Genomic DNA, 14,254 nt, shown 5'->3' on the forward strand with positions numbered 1-14,254 from the left:
TCTCGCTTTAATCACTTATTGTTTTTAAGTCAATGACAAAAACATCCTGCTGAAATCAGAACACTGGGATCCCATCTGCAGGGAGAACGGATGGTGTTAGACAGACCTTACTATTGTGTAGACGCAACAGTATATCAGGCAAACAAAAAAAAAAATTAGTTGCTAGTTTTACTGTTGTTTTTAAGACTGCTTGAGAAAAGTTGCTTTAACCAGGCTTATGAACTTTCAAATGGCTACATAAAATTGCATCTTGTCTTTGTTTATCCATAACATAAAGCTACTCTGGTAAAAATAAAATAGAGACTTCATCTTTTAGAGGTTTACTATACCTTTGTGTTGCCTTCAGCTGCTTCTATTTTTCTTGGGAGAAAGCTCATTCATATTTCTTCCAGAATAGGACCAGTCACTTTCACTTTGTAAAGGCTAGAGCTGTTTCTGATAAATTGTCAGTCCTTTCGGTCACACCTGTATTTGAATGAAGTGTAATAGTTATTTTTCTTTCGTGGTTTAAACATCCACATTTTGTAGTTGTGGATTAAGTGTTTTGTAATATATTGAAACATGTCATTGCTGTAACAGAAATATGCTAGAAACATACGCTTTTCTTTTTTCTGTAACAAACTTAGAAATAAGTATCCAAAGAAATTACAACATATGAAATAACAACAGGCTGTGTAAGAATGATGAATAAGCTCCAGGTTTAATGCAGATGGAAATGGAAGCACTTTCATACCTGCCAAAACATTTTTAACATTTTGAAAACTGGTGTTTACATTCTTTGCAATGTTTATACCTAGAAGCAACCTCCTTCCTTGGCAAACTTGTTTTATATCATCTTGGACCTCTGACAACCAAACTGATGAATATACCGATATGCTCTGATGTTGTCCTAAAGCTTGTTTTCCATAGGAGAGTTAACAGAAGTGAAAAATTAAGGGCTGGGATTTGAGAAACTAGCTCCTGATGAGGAACTAACACGCTGACAACGTTAGCCTCTGGCGGTTTGCTCCAAGTAGGCCCCAACAGAAAAAATGTAGTATCAGTCAAGATGATTTTTTAGGAATATTGAAAAAAGACACTGCAGGAGTTGCCAAAAGCATTCTCTTTTACCAAATGCTTTCCTTCATTATGCATGGTCTCCTGCAACTTCTGACCCTTCTGTGGTACAATATTGCAGCATAGATGGCAGTAACACTGTGCAGCTGCTGTTCAGCTTGCACATGGTACCAAATGATTCAGTAATTATCAGGTTGTCAAACTCACATGATATCTGTAGGGTTAGGCTTACCTAAGTCCAGTTTTGCCAGTCCCGTGTCACTGGTTTTCTGTCCTTAACTTTCTCCTCAGATACAGGACAGTGTCCCAGTTGCAGCCCAATACAGGGAAGGAATGGGGTGAAGGAGACCTGTTCTTGCTCTTACTCTTCCCCAGCAAAGGAGCAAAGCAGACAAGAGCTGGGCACTCATGGGCTCAGGGAGCATCCATGGCATGAGAGTGCTGGGACACTTGCACCCTGGGACTTGAGAAGGTGCTCTACCCTCCCCTCTGGGGTACCAACACAGATCCCAGCTGTTCCCTCCTCCCACCCTTACAAGTGAGGTGAGATCAGATCAGCTGGGGGGTGAGATTAGGTTCATGAAGGATAGACAAGTTCTTATGGTGCTCTCCTTTTCTTGCTTGCCATTTGCCCCAAAGGGGATTTTTATTGTTATGAAGAAAAAATCACCTAGTACAGTCACAGCTCTCTTGGAGCAAAGCAGTGGTATAGGTGAGGAGCACAGAGATTATCTGCTCCTGTTTGCTTGGTTTGAGCAAATGAGCTTTACCCATCTTTATTCATTGCATGTCAGCAGAACAAATGGAGAACATAAAGTGCTTTGTTCTTGCCCAGGCTGGAGAAAAAAGGAAGTCATCACATTTAATAGACTGAAGTCTTGGATTCTGGAGTAGAAGCCATCTATGACTACCTCTCAGATGACACTCCAATTCAGGAAAAGTGGTGAAAGGACATCTGTTGGCAAATGGCCTTTTTGGGTTATTGAAAGCAGCAAGTTGAAAAACAGAAGAGATGAGGATACATGGGATCCCAGCTGACCATAAGAAATCAAATTGCACTCATTAAAAGAAAACTGATTACCAGACATATTAAGCTTTAATCTTATTTGCAGTTAGTAGCCCCAAAGAGAATGCTTTGTTGGAGACCTTCCAAGAACAGCTATTGCAGACAGCTTGTAAAACAAAGACAATGCGATGGAAATAATGCAAATATAGTTTAACATTTGCTACAATAAAGTTACTTTATGACACCTTTTGTAACAACCTGAACAATAAATGCCAATTTTTTCATTGGCAATTAGCTCTGATGGGACAAACCCTACCCCAAAGTTGATGTGAAGACAGTGCTTATACATTCCTTTCTTTTTACAAAGTGGATTGTATCTGGCATGTAAGTATACTTTTTATTTCTAAGGTTTTCTTTTTAAAATGCCATTTAAATACTGAATGAGTGCAAAATGACCTCTATTAAGATACTGCTTGTTTGTATTCCGTTCAAATGGGATGCTGCTTCAGATTCCAATGCAGTGAACTGCCAAACTCTGACACAGTGACCTGCTTCAGCTGGGGAATGTTTTAATCCCAGTTCTGTGAGGATTCCTTGGCAAGGCTGCTCCTGGCTATTGTCCTCATGACACTAAGCCATGCTGCTGACACGAATTACAGTTGCACATCCCCTGGGATCTGGCACCTGGTGCCTCTGTTTACCTTGCAGGTAGTTCGAACTTCAGTTCCTCATCTACCCTGAGCCTGGCAGCTTTGGCATTTGTCCTGGTCAATTCACCTCTCTGCAGCTGTAGGAGGGCTGCGCATGTAGGATGGAGACCGATGTAGGAAACTGTGCCAGTTAGTACCTGCTACAGTACAAATTACACAGCGGGGTCCCCTCTGCAGTATACTAGCTGTTTTCCCCAGACCTGGTATTTTGTGGGGTTCTGGGCACATCAGAGGAGTGGCACAGCTTGGACAAACATGTAACCAAAGCAAGAGAAATCCTAGAAATCCTGCCCGCCCTCCCCCCCCAGCTTTCTGCAGTATGTATGTCAGAGCAATTTGAGAGTGTCATGAAATCAGAAGGATAGCAATAGCATTGACTGTAATTACAAACCATCACAAAGATTTTTAAAATCTATTTGTTCTCATGACTTGGGGATGTACATATTTTAAAATATCCCTCCAATAATAATTTTATAAACTTGACTTAGTAGTGCTCCACAATCCATAAATCTGAATCTCAATATACTTCTCTTAATACAAATGCTATAAACTTAGTCCTTAAATTACAGACTACATGTTTGAATGTACACTTACTCCAAAATTACATCTTCTTATCTACATGGTTTAGTGAATTCATATCGCTTCTTAAAGTGTCTTTGGCTGTATCTAGATGTCTCACACTGACTTCTTTTCACAAAATGGATAACATTTTTGTTAAGTGAGTTTCCTGGACTTGGTTGCAATGCAATAGCATAGATAATTGAGGTGTCATAAAGATACTCCACCATGGGGATTTGGGATATGTCCTATAGCATCATCAATCATAACAGAACAAGTGTTAAGCTGCTTGCATGCAGTAAACTGCTTGCATACAATAGATCGTTCTTCCTAAAACTTTTTAGTATAAATTGAAAACACACATTTTTGGCATAGGAAAGCCTGATACTTCTTATATTACCTGCCTGTGTATAAATACACACATAGTCAATCCCCAGCCTATAAATGCTAAATGAAGGCAGCTCTATAGTTCTTGCACTGGCGTGTGTTACCGCTCACAGGGAAGCTGCCTGTTGTAGTACGCAGTCCCTGGTGAATGTATCAGCTGAGCAATACAGCAAAGCTCAAACACTGAAGTTGTTTAAGCACACAAGGAATCCCATTCAGCTCATTGAGGGTGAACACATGTGCGAGTCCTGCGCTGGGCGAAGAATGCCTCCTTGTCCTACTGTTTATGCATTGGCTACCTTGGTATTTTTACACGCATGTTTACTCTGTCACCTAGCTACAATTTTTAGCATTTTTCAAAATGTTTTTTACTAGAACTACGTCAGTCAACATTAGTCAAAGCCACTTTTAGTCTATTCCTTGGCTTACCCTGGCTAGATGTCTCCTCTCCTCAGGAATCCATCATCCACTTTTGACTGTCCCCAGCGAGGGAGGAACAGGCAGATGGAGTCCAAGTGCAACCACTGTGCTGCTGCCTGTCTCATCCTGCTTAGAGATGCTGGGGCTGAAATATCTTCTTTAGCAATTGCAAAAGTAGGCAAGTATACAGCTGTCAAAATATGCGTGCATCAAAATACATGGAGAAACAGGATTCTGTATGCTCTCTGCCCAGCAAACCAAGGACTCATCCTCAACAGGTCTGTGGGGGCACACAAGGATTCGGAACTTGCTGGGTTTGTCTGAAGAAAAAATGTCCCAAAGGAATGGCTGGGAAACCTAAGTGCCTTTAGAAAAAGGCCTAAGTTACTTCTGAGAGAGGCAGGAGCAAGGAGCACTTGCGTATGTGGCAAAGAGTAAGAAAATGAATCTTGGGGTTAGACAAAATAAAAATACCATAGGGGTAGTGGCAGCTGCAAGTGTGTGGTGGGTAAAGGACTAGAACGAGTCAGCATCTGAACAGAAACAGCTTTGAAGAGAGAAATAAATGGAAGCACCAGCAAAAAAACCCCGTCGATATAGCAGTGTTCGGCACTCACCTAACTTGGTCTGCACACTGTCTTTATTTTTTTTTCCTTTCCACGTTTAAATTGTATTTAGAATATAGGGTTTCTGCCAAGGAACTTGTTAAATATGTTTATAATGAGCACAGCATGGGTTTTGGGTTCTGTAAACAAATACCTCTTTAAAACTATACATCATTTCAGAGACTTTAAGATTCACTCGTCAAGGAACCCCAGCGTTTCCTTCGCTGAAAACTTTGCTAGTTGGACCTTTTAAAGAGGGCACACAATCTTTGATCTATAAACTTTAAAAAGCCGAATTTAAGAGTAGGGAAAAACAATTCCCAGAATTCAAGTGTCAAAATATGTCTCGAGGGGGGTTTGGAAGTGATTTCCCAGCTGTGTAAAATAACCCCTGCACACAAACGCTGGTACAGGGCACACTGTCACCCTTCGATGCTGCAACGGGCCGCACGCCCGCGGCCAGCGCCTGGCGCGGGGGGCACCGCTCGGAGGGGCCTGGCACGGCCCGGCGCGACGTTTCGCTCAGCCCCGGGCCCCCAGACCTCCTTTCGGCGGGCGCAGCGGGTGCCCGCACCGCACCGGCCCGCGCCCCACCAGCCGTTCGCCCCGTGCGGAGCCACAGCCCCCGCGCGAGGCACGGCCGCCCGCCCGCCGCGCCGCCACAGGGCTGGGGGGCGCGGGCCCGCGACGCGCGCACCCGCCTCCTTGGCGGGAACCGGGCGAGGCGAGCGCGCCCGGCGGGGGGGCAGAGCTGCCGGCGGCCGCCAGCGCCGCCGTACCGGGGCGGGCACACGCGCCGGCCGCGCGCCACGGTCCGTCCCTCCCCGCGCCGCCGGGTGCCCCCGCACATCCGGGGTAGCGGCGGGGCGGGGCGGGCGCGCGGGGGACGTGTCCGCGCGCCGGGGCGGTGACCGCCCCTTTCCCTGCGCCCGCCCCCCCGCGCCGCCGCCCCCGCGCCGGTGATGGAGCCGCGGCGCTGAGGAGGGCTCGCGCGGCAGCGGCGCGCGCGGGAGGGCGGGCAGGAGCCGCCGGCGGCAGCGGTGGGGCGTGGGGCATGCGGAGCGGGCGCCGCCGGGGGCTGCAGCTGCGGGCTCCGGGGCGCTGAGGGAGGCGGCGGCGCCTCCGCCGGGCTCCGTGCGACCGCGCCGCTGCGCCCGGAGCGCGGTTCCCGGCAGCCGCAGGAAGAGGGGGGCCGAGGCGGCGGCGGCGGCGCGGCGCTACCTCCCCGTCCGCGGAGCCAGGCGGCGAGCGGAGGCGCCGGTTCCCCGCGGCTGTAGCGGCGGCGGCCGCCGGCGGCAGCCCGGCTGCGCGACGGCAACGGCGGCCGCGCCTCAACTTGCTGCGAGGTAGCGGCCGCCGCGACGAGTGGCCGGTGCGCGGTTCGTGCCCGTCCCCGCCGCCGCCCGGAGGATTTACCCTGCGGGACTCTCCGCCCCGGGCGCACGGTGACAGGCGCAGCAGCGGCGGGGCCGGCGGCGTCCGTTGCCTCCCGCCAGCGACCGGCCGGCCGGCCGCCCTCCGCCGGCCGCCCCGCAGCGGCAGAGAGGGCCGAGGTGAGTGCGGGCTCCGGGCGCCTCGGGTTCCGCTTCCCCTCCGCGCTGCCGCCCCGCGGCTCGGGGGAAGGGCAGCGTCGGGCTTCTTCCCCCCTCCGGCCGCCGGCGGGGGAGCCGCCGCCTCGGCCCCTCGCCGCTTCCTCCCCGCCGGGCGGCCGGAGGAGCGGGGCGGCCCCGCCGCGGTGCCTGCTCGGGGGGCAGCCGTGGGGGGAGCGGGGCGGGGGGCCGGGCACACGCCGCCTGCGCGCTGCCTGCCGGCGGCTCCTGGGCGGCCGCTGGCCGGGGAAGGGGGCGGGCGGGGGCTGGGGTGTCCCGTTGCTGCTTCCAAGGGCTCGGGGTGCTGCGGCGTGTCGGCAGCCTCCGGGAGCGCGTGTGTGTGTGTGTGAGCACCGGGGCAGCATCCCCGGCCGTACCGCGGCACCGCTGTCACATCAAGTTCGATCACTTAATGTTTATTACATAACATGTGACTAATATTTTAGACTTTGTCTTATCTGCCGGAATCCGGATCAACCTTATTTATTTCCTTTTTAATTTATAAAGCTGACTGAAGAGGGTCGGGGGAACTAAGGCTCCCGTTCCAAGCAGTTGCCTAAAAGCAAATTAGTTTTCATGTGACTTTACCCGTGTGAACAGAGGGTTACAGCCTTCTTTCTCTCCAAGAAAGCAGAAGTGTGCGTCGTCTGTCCCCCCTCCCCGTTTATTATTAAATACGGTCAAGTTTCTTTAGGTCCTTCTTGTTTTTAGCAGTCTCTAGAACCTGCCGCTTCATAAACTTACAGGGTGAGATACTGAAATAGAAACTGATTTTTGTGCAGCAGCTGCTGAGAGAAATAACTTTTATGGCGATGAACAGGAGTGAACCAGCCTCTTCTGTTTACATAAATGATGTTGGCACTACATGAACTGTAAATGAACATAGCCAACAGCTGTGCAAACCAAAACTATGTAACTGACCATGTATTTTTATACACTGCTATTCTCAACTTTGTTCCTTTGCAAAGGCAGCGAAAATCATGCTACTCTGAACGCTTGGAACACCACAGAACTAGTTTTTCTTGTAAATACAAAGGATTGCTTATATTGGAGAAAGCATTTCACTTTCTGGTGCCAGCTTCATCTTTTTCTGTGACTTGGAATTTTGTCCATGTGCTCCTGTGATGTTGGCCTGCCTTAAGTGGTATTGTTAGTGCTTTGAATTTGGATTTGCTGCATTTTAGCAGGCTTACCTTATCTGTAAAATGCAAATGCACATCAGAGAGAAATATTCTTCGAATGATTGTTGATAGGGAGATTGTGGCAGCATGATAGTCTTCAGAAAAATGATATGAATGGTACCTGGCAAGGACACCACATGCAAGCCACCCTTGAGATCAAGGTGATAATGATAACACTTGGACTATTATTGGATGCTGCCTGGCTTTTCAGAATTGTAAGCTGCGTGAGTGAGGATACCTTGTTTCTCATATATACCTTGTTCCTGTAGGAATAGGGCAATTCAAAGATGCTAATGAAAGTCATGAAAATGTTTTAAAAATACTGTGTGACAGTCACTGCATAGCCTAGTGGTGAGGCAGTACTGTTTCACTTTTATACAAAGATTTATTCCTCCCCCCTCATCATCTCAAACTAGATTTGCTCAAATGAGTTCAGCAATAAGGTATAAAAAGAATGGAGGTAATTTAGAATAAATTTCAGTGCCAAGTTGCTGCTTTAGCAAAACAGTACCCTACTGTCCTTTCTTTGTTGTGTGTATGGTGGTAAACTATACGTTAGCTGTAAATTTGTTAAATATTTTTTTTCTATTATGGAAAGGGCATGATGTTTGTCTTGGGATGAGAACAAACAATAGCTCCAGGGACACTCATTTAAAAACAGGGTGCTTCCAAATACTTAAATAATTTGAATATTGTTTACATTATATTTAGTTCAAGAGACAAGATTCTTGACAGATTTTGTTAGTGATTTTTTTTTTTTTTGTAGTACACATGATAAGTCTCAAACTATTCATCTGGCACAAAAGTTTGATTCACAGGACCAAAATGGTCTGATCTTTGGCTCTGCAGTCCTCCCAGGTCTGTTTCATTAGGTTTCTTCTATGTGGAAGTGCAGGAACTATCTCTAGATGCAAGTTGACCTGTGCTGGGAGCCTTCACTGCTTACAAGGAAAAGGACTGGCCTACAAATTGAAATAGAACTATTTTTTTTAATATATATATAAGATGCATTAAAATGCCTTTTAGCAGTTGGACTGGTGCTGTTTCACACTTAAGAACTAATCACTTTATCAAGAATTTTTGAGTTCTTTTATTTGTCTTAAACTATTAACCAAAATCTGGAAGTCTGTAGTGCTGTTCAGGACAAGTTGTAGTGTGTGTTTTGCATTCCAGTGTTGCTCTTCAGGACCTTGATTTTTAAAGTTTATTTGGGCGGTGGTGTTTTGGCAGTGTTCCTCCTGTGTCGTCCCCCTGCCCCACAGGTCCAACACGGTGATTTTAGCATTGAAATTGTGGCAGTGGGGTTTATTTGGAGTTCATCTAGATGAATAGCTTGTAGCAGATACAAGAAGTGTTAAAGGAAGCAAATGTTGAATACTTCTGTTATGGTATGGATCTTATACTTCATAGAAGTAGTCATGGATCCTTAAACGTGATGTTCATCATCCCAGTCTAGTTTTCTGTGCTGCTTTGACTATTGGCAGATTCTTTATTATAAAGATGGACTAGAAATTACTTTGAATATTTAATTAAGCATTGCATCAAAAAAAGCATACCTCTGAACTGTATACTTCCCACTTTCACTGAGCAGCATCTGAATTTTTGGTGTAAATTATTTCCTTTCTATTTATGTTGTTAAGTCTACTTATACCCATGCATTTTTTCATGTCTTGCTTTGTGATTCTTTGTATTAACAGTACTAATTTCTAATTCTCCACCTAATCTAATACTGTAGCAGCTTTTTTTAAGTAAAGATTGAGAATGAAGCACTAGTTTTATATGAAGATACCACAGTTCTGCGAGTGCTTACCATTGCTTCTTTTGAATCTTTTGAATTCTGATACTTTTAATTTTCAACAGCTATGTTCTCATATTGAACAGAGATCTTTCTTGAGTTCCACAGGGATGCTTGTAATCCTCTTGTTTGTACTAGGTCTGCTTAATTTAGAAGGCTGCTGACCATACTAATAATTCTGTCTTTACCTTTCAGTGACACTTCTTCTGCATTTATTAATATTGAATTTTACTTGCTGCTTTGTTACCTGTCCATCATGGTTGAACTTTGTTTTCTGTACTTGACTAACCTACATAACTGTTAACTTTTTTTACTTTCTTTTTCAGATCATTAGTGCCTTTAAATGTTGCTTGCTTTATGGATCCTTGAAGCATCCTGCTGATACCCTTTTGCTGTGTTGAAGTTTGTGAATTCATAGTCCAAGCTTCCTGTTTCTTAGCTAGGGATAAACCAAAATATTTAAAGCAAAATATAACAGAAATCTGCAAGATATATCTGCAGTGCTGTAATCATCACTTTTATTTAACTTTTAGCACCAAATATTTTCTTGCCAATAGTGTTCTAAATTTAACATCCCCAAATAAAATGTTTTAGCTGTGTGATTGTCGTAAAAGCATTTTGACACCATCTTCCACTAATTCTGGCAAAGCATTTTTTCCCTTTTACAGTCTTTCTAGCAAGCTTAATCCATTATGTGAAATTGGCCCATCATAAAAATCAATGGAATTGATATACTTTTACCTAATGTATTAAAGAGCTGGCTAATTGCTCTATTATTCACTTTTTGATCACTTAAATATGGTTTTGTGCTATGAAATATGAGGATTCTTAAGGGGCATTTACTTTTTGGCTGAATTAGAAGCTTGTGACTTTGAGCACTGCATAAATATCTTGTGCATGTACTGTTGTAGTAACTCCCGACTCATTGAGGCATTCTTACCATCAGGTTCACATAAAGGTCTGGTTATAATCCACTAAAGAGAATTACTTGAATTCTAAAGCCCTGGATTATGCAGGTTACTTGGTGGTTTGTAGTTTCTTGTAGGAAATGTAACTTTCTAAGAAACATAGAAACATTTAGATTGGAAAAGACTTTCGAAATCAGCAAGTCCAACTGTTAACCCAGGATTGCCCAGTCCATCACTAAACCATGCCTCTAAGCACTGCTTCTACGCGTTTTGTAAATACCTCCAAGGGGGGATGGGATTCCACCACCTCCCTGGGCAGCCTGTTCCAGTGCTGATCACCCTTTCAGTGAAGACATTTTTCCTAATATCCAATATAAACCTCCCCTTTTGTAATTTCAGGCTGTTTCCTCTTGTTCTGTTGCTTGTTATATGGGAGAAGAGACTAACACCCAGCTGCCTGTAGCCTCCTTTCAGGTAGTTGTAGAGAGTCTTCCCTCCATGCTAAACAATGCCAGTTCCCTCAGCTGCTTCTCATAAGACTTGTTCTCTACACCCTTCACCAGCCTTGTTGCCCATCTCTGGACAAGCTCCAGCCCGTCTACATCCCGTTTGGAGTGAGGGCCCCAAACTGAACACAGTATTGTAGGTGCGACGTCCACAGTGCTGAGTACAGGGGGGCGATCACTGCCCTGGTCCTGCTGGCCACACTGCTTCTGATACAAGCCAGGGTGCTGTTGGCTGCCTTGGCCCCCTGGGCACACTGCTGGCTCATGTTCAGCCAGCCATCAGCCAGCACCCCCAGGTCCTTTCCCACCAGGCACTTTCCAGCCGCTCTTCCCCAGGCCTGTAGCGCTGCGTGGGGTGGTTGTGCCCCAGGTGCAGGACCTGGCACTTCTCCTGGTGGAACCTCATACAATTGGCCTTGGCCCATCAGTCCAGCCTGTCCAGATCCCTCCGCAGAGCCTTCCTGCCCTCCAGCAGATCAACACTCCTGCCCAGCTTGGCGTCATCTGCAATTTACTGAGGTTTCGCTCTATTCCCTCATCCAGATTGTCGCTGAAGGTATTAATCAGGACTGGCCCCAGCACTGAGCCCCGGGGAACGCCACTGGTGGCCTGCTGCCAGCTGAATGTAGCTCCATTCACCACCGGTCTTTGGGCTTGGCTGTCCAGCCAGTTTTTAACCCAGTGTAGAGTACACCCATTCAAGGCATGAGCAGCCAGTTTCTCCAGGAGAATGGTGTGGGAGGTGGTGTCAGAGGCTTTACTAATGTCCAGCCTTTCCTTCATCTACAAGGCAGGTCACCTTGTCATAGAAGGAGATTGGATTTGGCAAGCAGGACCTGCCTTTCATAACCCCATGCTGGCTGGGCCTGATCCCCTGGCTGTCCTGCACGTACTGTGTGGTGGTGCTCAGGATGACCATTTCCGTAACCTTCCCTGGCACCGAGGTCAGTCTGACAGGCCTGTAGTTCCCTGGATCCTCCTTCCTGCCTTTCTTGTAGATGGATGTCACATTGGCTGACCCCCAGTCTTCTGGGACCTCTCCAGTGTGCCAGAGCTGTTGATAAATGATGTAGAGTGGCTTGGTGAGCTGCTCCACCAGCTCCCTCAGTACCCTCAGGTGGATCCCATCTGGCCCCATAGACTGGTGCATGTCTGAGTGGAGCAGCAGGTCACTGGCCCTTTCCTCCTGGACTGTGGGGCTTCATTCCGCTCCTCATCCCTCTCTTCCAGCTCAGGGATCAGAGTACCCAGAGGGAAGCTGGATTTGCTATGAAAGACTGAGGCAAAGAAAGCTTTAAGTATCTCAGCCTTTTCCTCATCCAACATGTGGCAATGTTCCCCTCTGCATCTAAAAAAGGATGAAGTTTATCCTTGGCTCTTTGATTCCTCGTGTCGTTGTTTGAAGGGCCAATGGAATTGAACAGTTAACATAAAGGTGTGTTTAACTGATAGCCTCCGTTGTCACTGAAAGCAGATGTGCTTGGAGACTTGGTCACTTAAGAGTAGGTACACTTGATAAGGTGGTCTCCCTAGATTGTCTCTTGATACCGCTTACTATCCTTGCTTCTGTGATTCAGGGATTTATTTTCAGTCATTAAAATAACCCACTGCTTTTTGTTTTTCTTCCCTTATCTTATTCTGCCTTTAAATGGTAGGTGTGGTATGGAACTTGATTGTTAAGTGGCTTCAGAACTTTTTTTTTTTGCTGAGGTATTTGGTTTTGGTATTGGAGTGGCCACCTTTATTTTTCTGTGGAATTCAAAAGTTATCCTCAGCAGTCAATGCTTTGTAATGGTGCCTTTTCACTGGAATCAGCGTTAAATGACCACTGCAGCTTTCATTGATAGTTTCAGCTTGTGTATTTTTCCTGTATTAACAGTTCTTTTCCAGCATTTAAGACTGATATACAGGTAGGGTTATTAAGCGCTGTTTGTGTTGTAGACTGCTATTCTGCATAATCTGATTGTACTTAAGACATTTGTGTGTGTTCTTCTGTGAGAAGTTACTCTAGTGAAGAACAGTATACAGCAGCAGCAGTTTGCTGCTGTGGAAGTTCAGACTGTGGGACAAGCTGATGTACAGCTGCTGTGAAATTCATTCCTAGTCGAGGAGGGAAGTGTTTTCATACTTTTTTTTTTTTTTTCCCCTCCTTGTGCCATGCTAGTATCAACTTTCAGAAACTTTACTCTCTTAGAAAACTTAGCCAAAAGATAAGCCAGTTCAGTGTTCTGCTGTCTGGCTGAAAGAGCATTAGCGTCCTTTGGAGGCAGGTGTGAACTAGTCCTCTGTTCCATAACACTTGTCTTGCTTTTAAAAAAATTACAAGCTAGTGTAATACTGTAAATGTTTTGGAAAGCCTACTTTAGTTTCACTAGTGCTAATATTGGTTAAGCTGTGCAAGTGGTAGAGTCTCTAGGAATCGTTTTTTGGTGGGATTTCTTACTGTAGACAAACTTTGCATTTTTTATACATATACTGTTTTGTACTGGGGTGCAGTACTATTTTCATGTTGAGTTCCAATATTTCTTCATGTTAAGAGAATTCCTGATGTGTAAGTGAAGTCATGTGACAAAATTTGTAATCCTAGTTATGTGGAACATTTGAATCGGGATGACATTCAACATCCAAGTTGCCTGTGAAAACTTGTTACAGGCAAGTGAGAGGGTACATAATTTTCTTTGACTTTTTTTTTTACAGTGCATCAGAGTAGACTCCAGAGCTTCAGCTGGTGCTTTACATCAGCCACAAGAATTATGATAATATCACAGTTAAATATTAAATAAATACAGAACATTAAGTAGTTCTACAGGAGACAAGGAATACTAGCTTTATTTTACGGTCACAACATGGTGAAGGTCAACAGAGCCTGAAGAACTTGAATCCAAATTTGTTGACTTTTCTGTAGCCGCAGGTCATCATTATCATCTCTTTTCCCATGCGGTCTGTATGCTGGCAATGCTTTAGCGCCAATTGTGAATGATAACCAGAATTACACTGAAAATTAAGAGGGAAGTGATATTACCGGGAATTCTTCCAGGGAGAGGGAAACCAATGTTTTTTTTGGAGGTCTCTGTGAGGAACACACCAGGGGATGGGAATATTGGTGAAGGTCAATTGTCAGTGTGGAGAGAGATTTGGAAGAGCTCATTGCATATCTGAATGAAGAAGCTGACTGAAAAGCTAACTGAGAAATGGATCAAATGACCATGGACCTCTGTAAAGAGAAAGAGATCTCTAGTACTGGTCTTAATCAAATGTCTCCGGAACAGTGTTCTAAAATTAGTTTAACTAAAGAGGCCAGGATGAGTAAGGACTAAGACCAAACATAAAGCTGTCTCTCACTCCAGCCAAAAGTGGATGACAAGCAGATGTGATTTCATGTGGTCAGTTCTTAACTTTGCTAGGTGATGCTTTTAACACCTCCCCCCCCCTCCAAAAAAAAAAACAACCACCACCCACCCACAAGTACAATAGACTTCTGAATCTTCAGATGGTCCAAGTGCAAGTTAGTGGTAGGTGAAAAAAAACAGGAC

The 14,254-nt window shown here is 45.5% G+C and overlaps 1 protein-coding gene across 3 annotated transcripts in view; it reads left to right on the forward strand.

The window, feature by feature from the left end:
- The first annotated feature begins 5,748 nt into the window (after positions 1–5,748).
- GALNT1 (polypeptide N-acetylgalactosaminyltransferase 1) overlaps positions 5,749–14,254 on the forward strand; it is a 92,797-nt gene continuing 84,291 nt past the window's right edge. For all 3 annotated transcript variants that reach the window (XM_055706052.1, XM_055706055.1, XM_055706053.1), the window contains exon 1: positions 5,749–6,295. The gene's annotated coding sequence lies outside the window, so the exon portion shown is untranslated. The remainder of the gene's footprint in view (positions 6,296–14,254) is intronic.

Source organism: Falco cherrug, chromosome 3, assembly GCF_023634085.1.
Source record: "Falco cherrug isolate bFalChe1 chromosome 3, bFalChe1.pri, whole genome shotgun sequence".
Taxonomy (NCBI): domain Eukaryota; kingdom Metazoa; phylum Chordata; class Aves; order Falconiformes; family Falconidae; genus Falco; species Falco cherrug.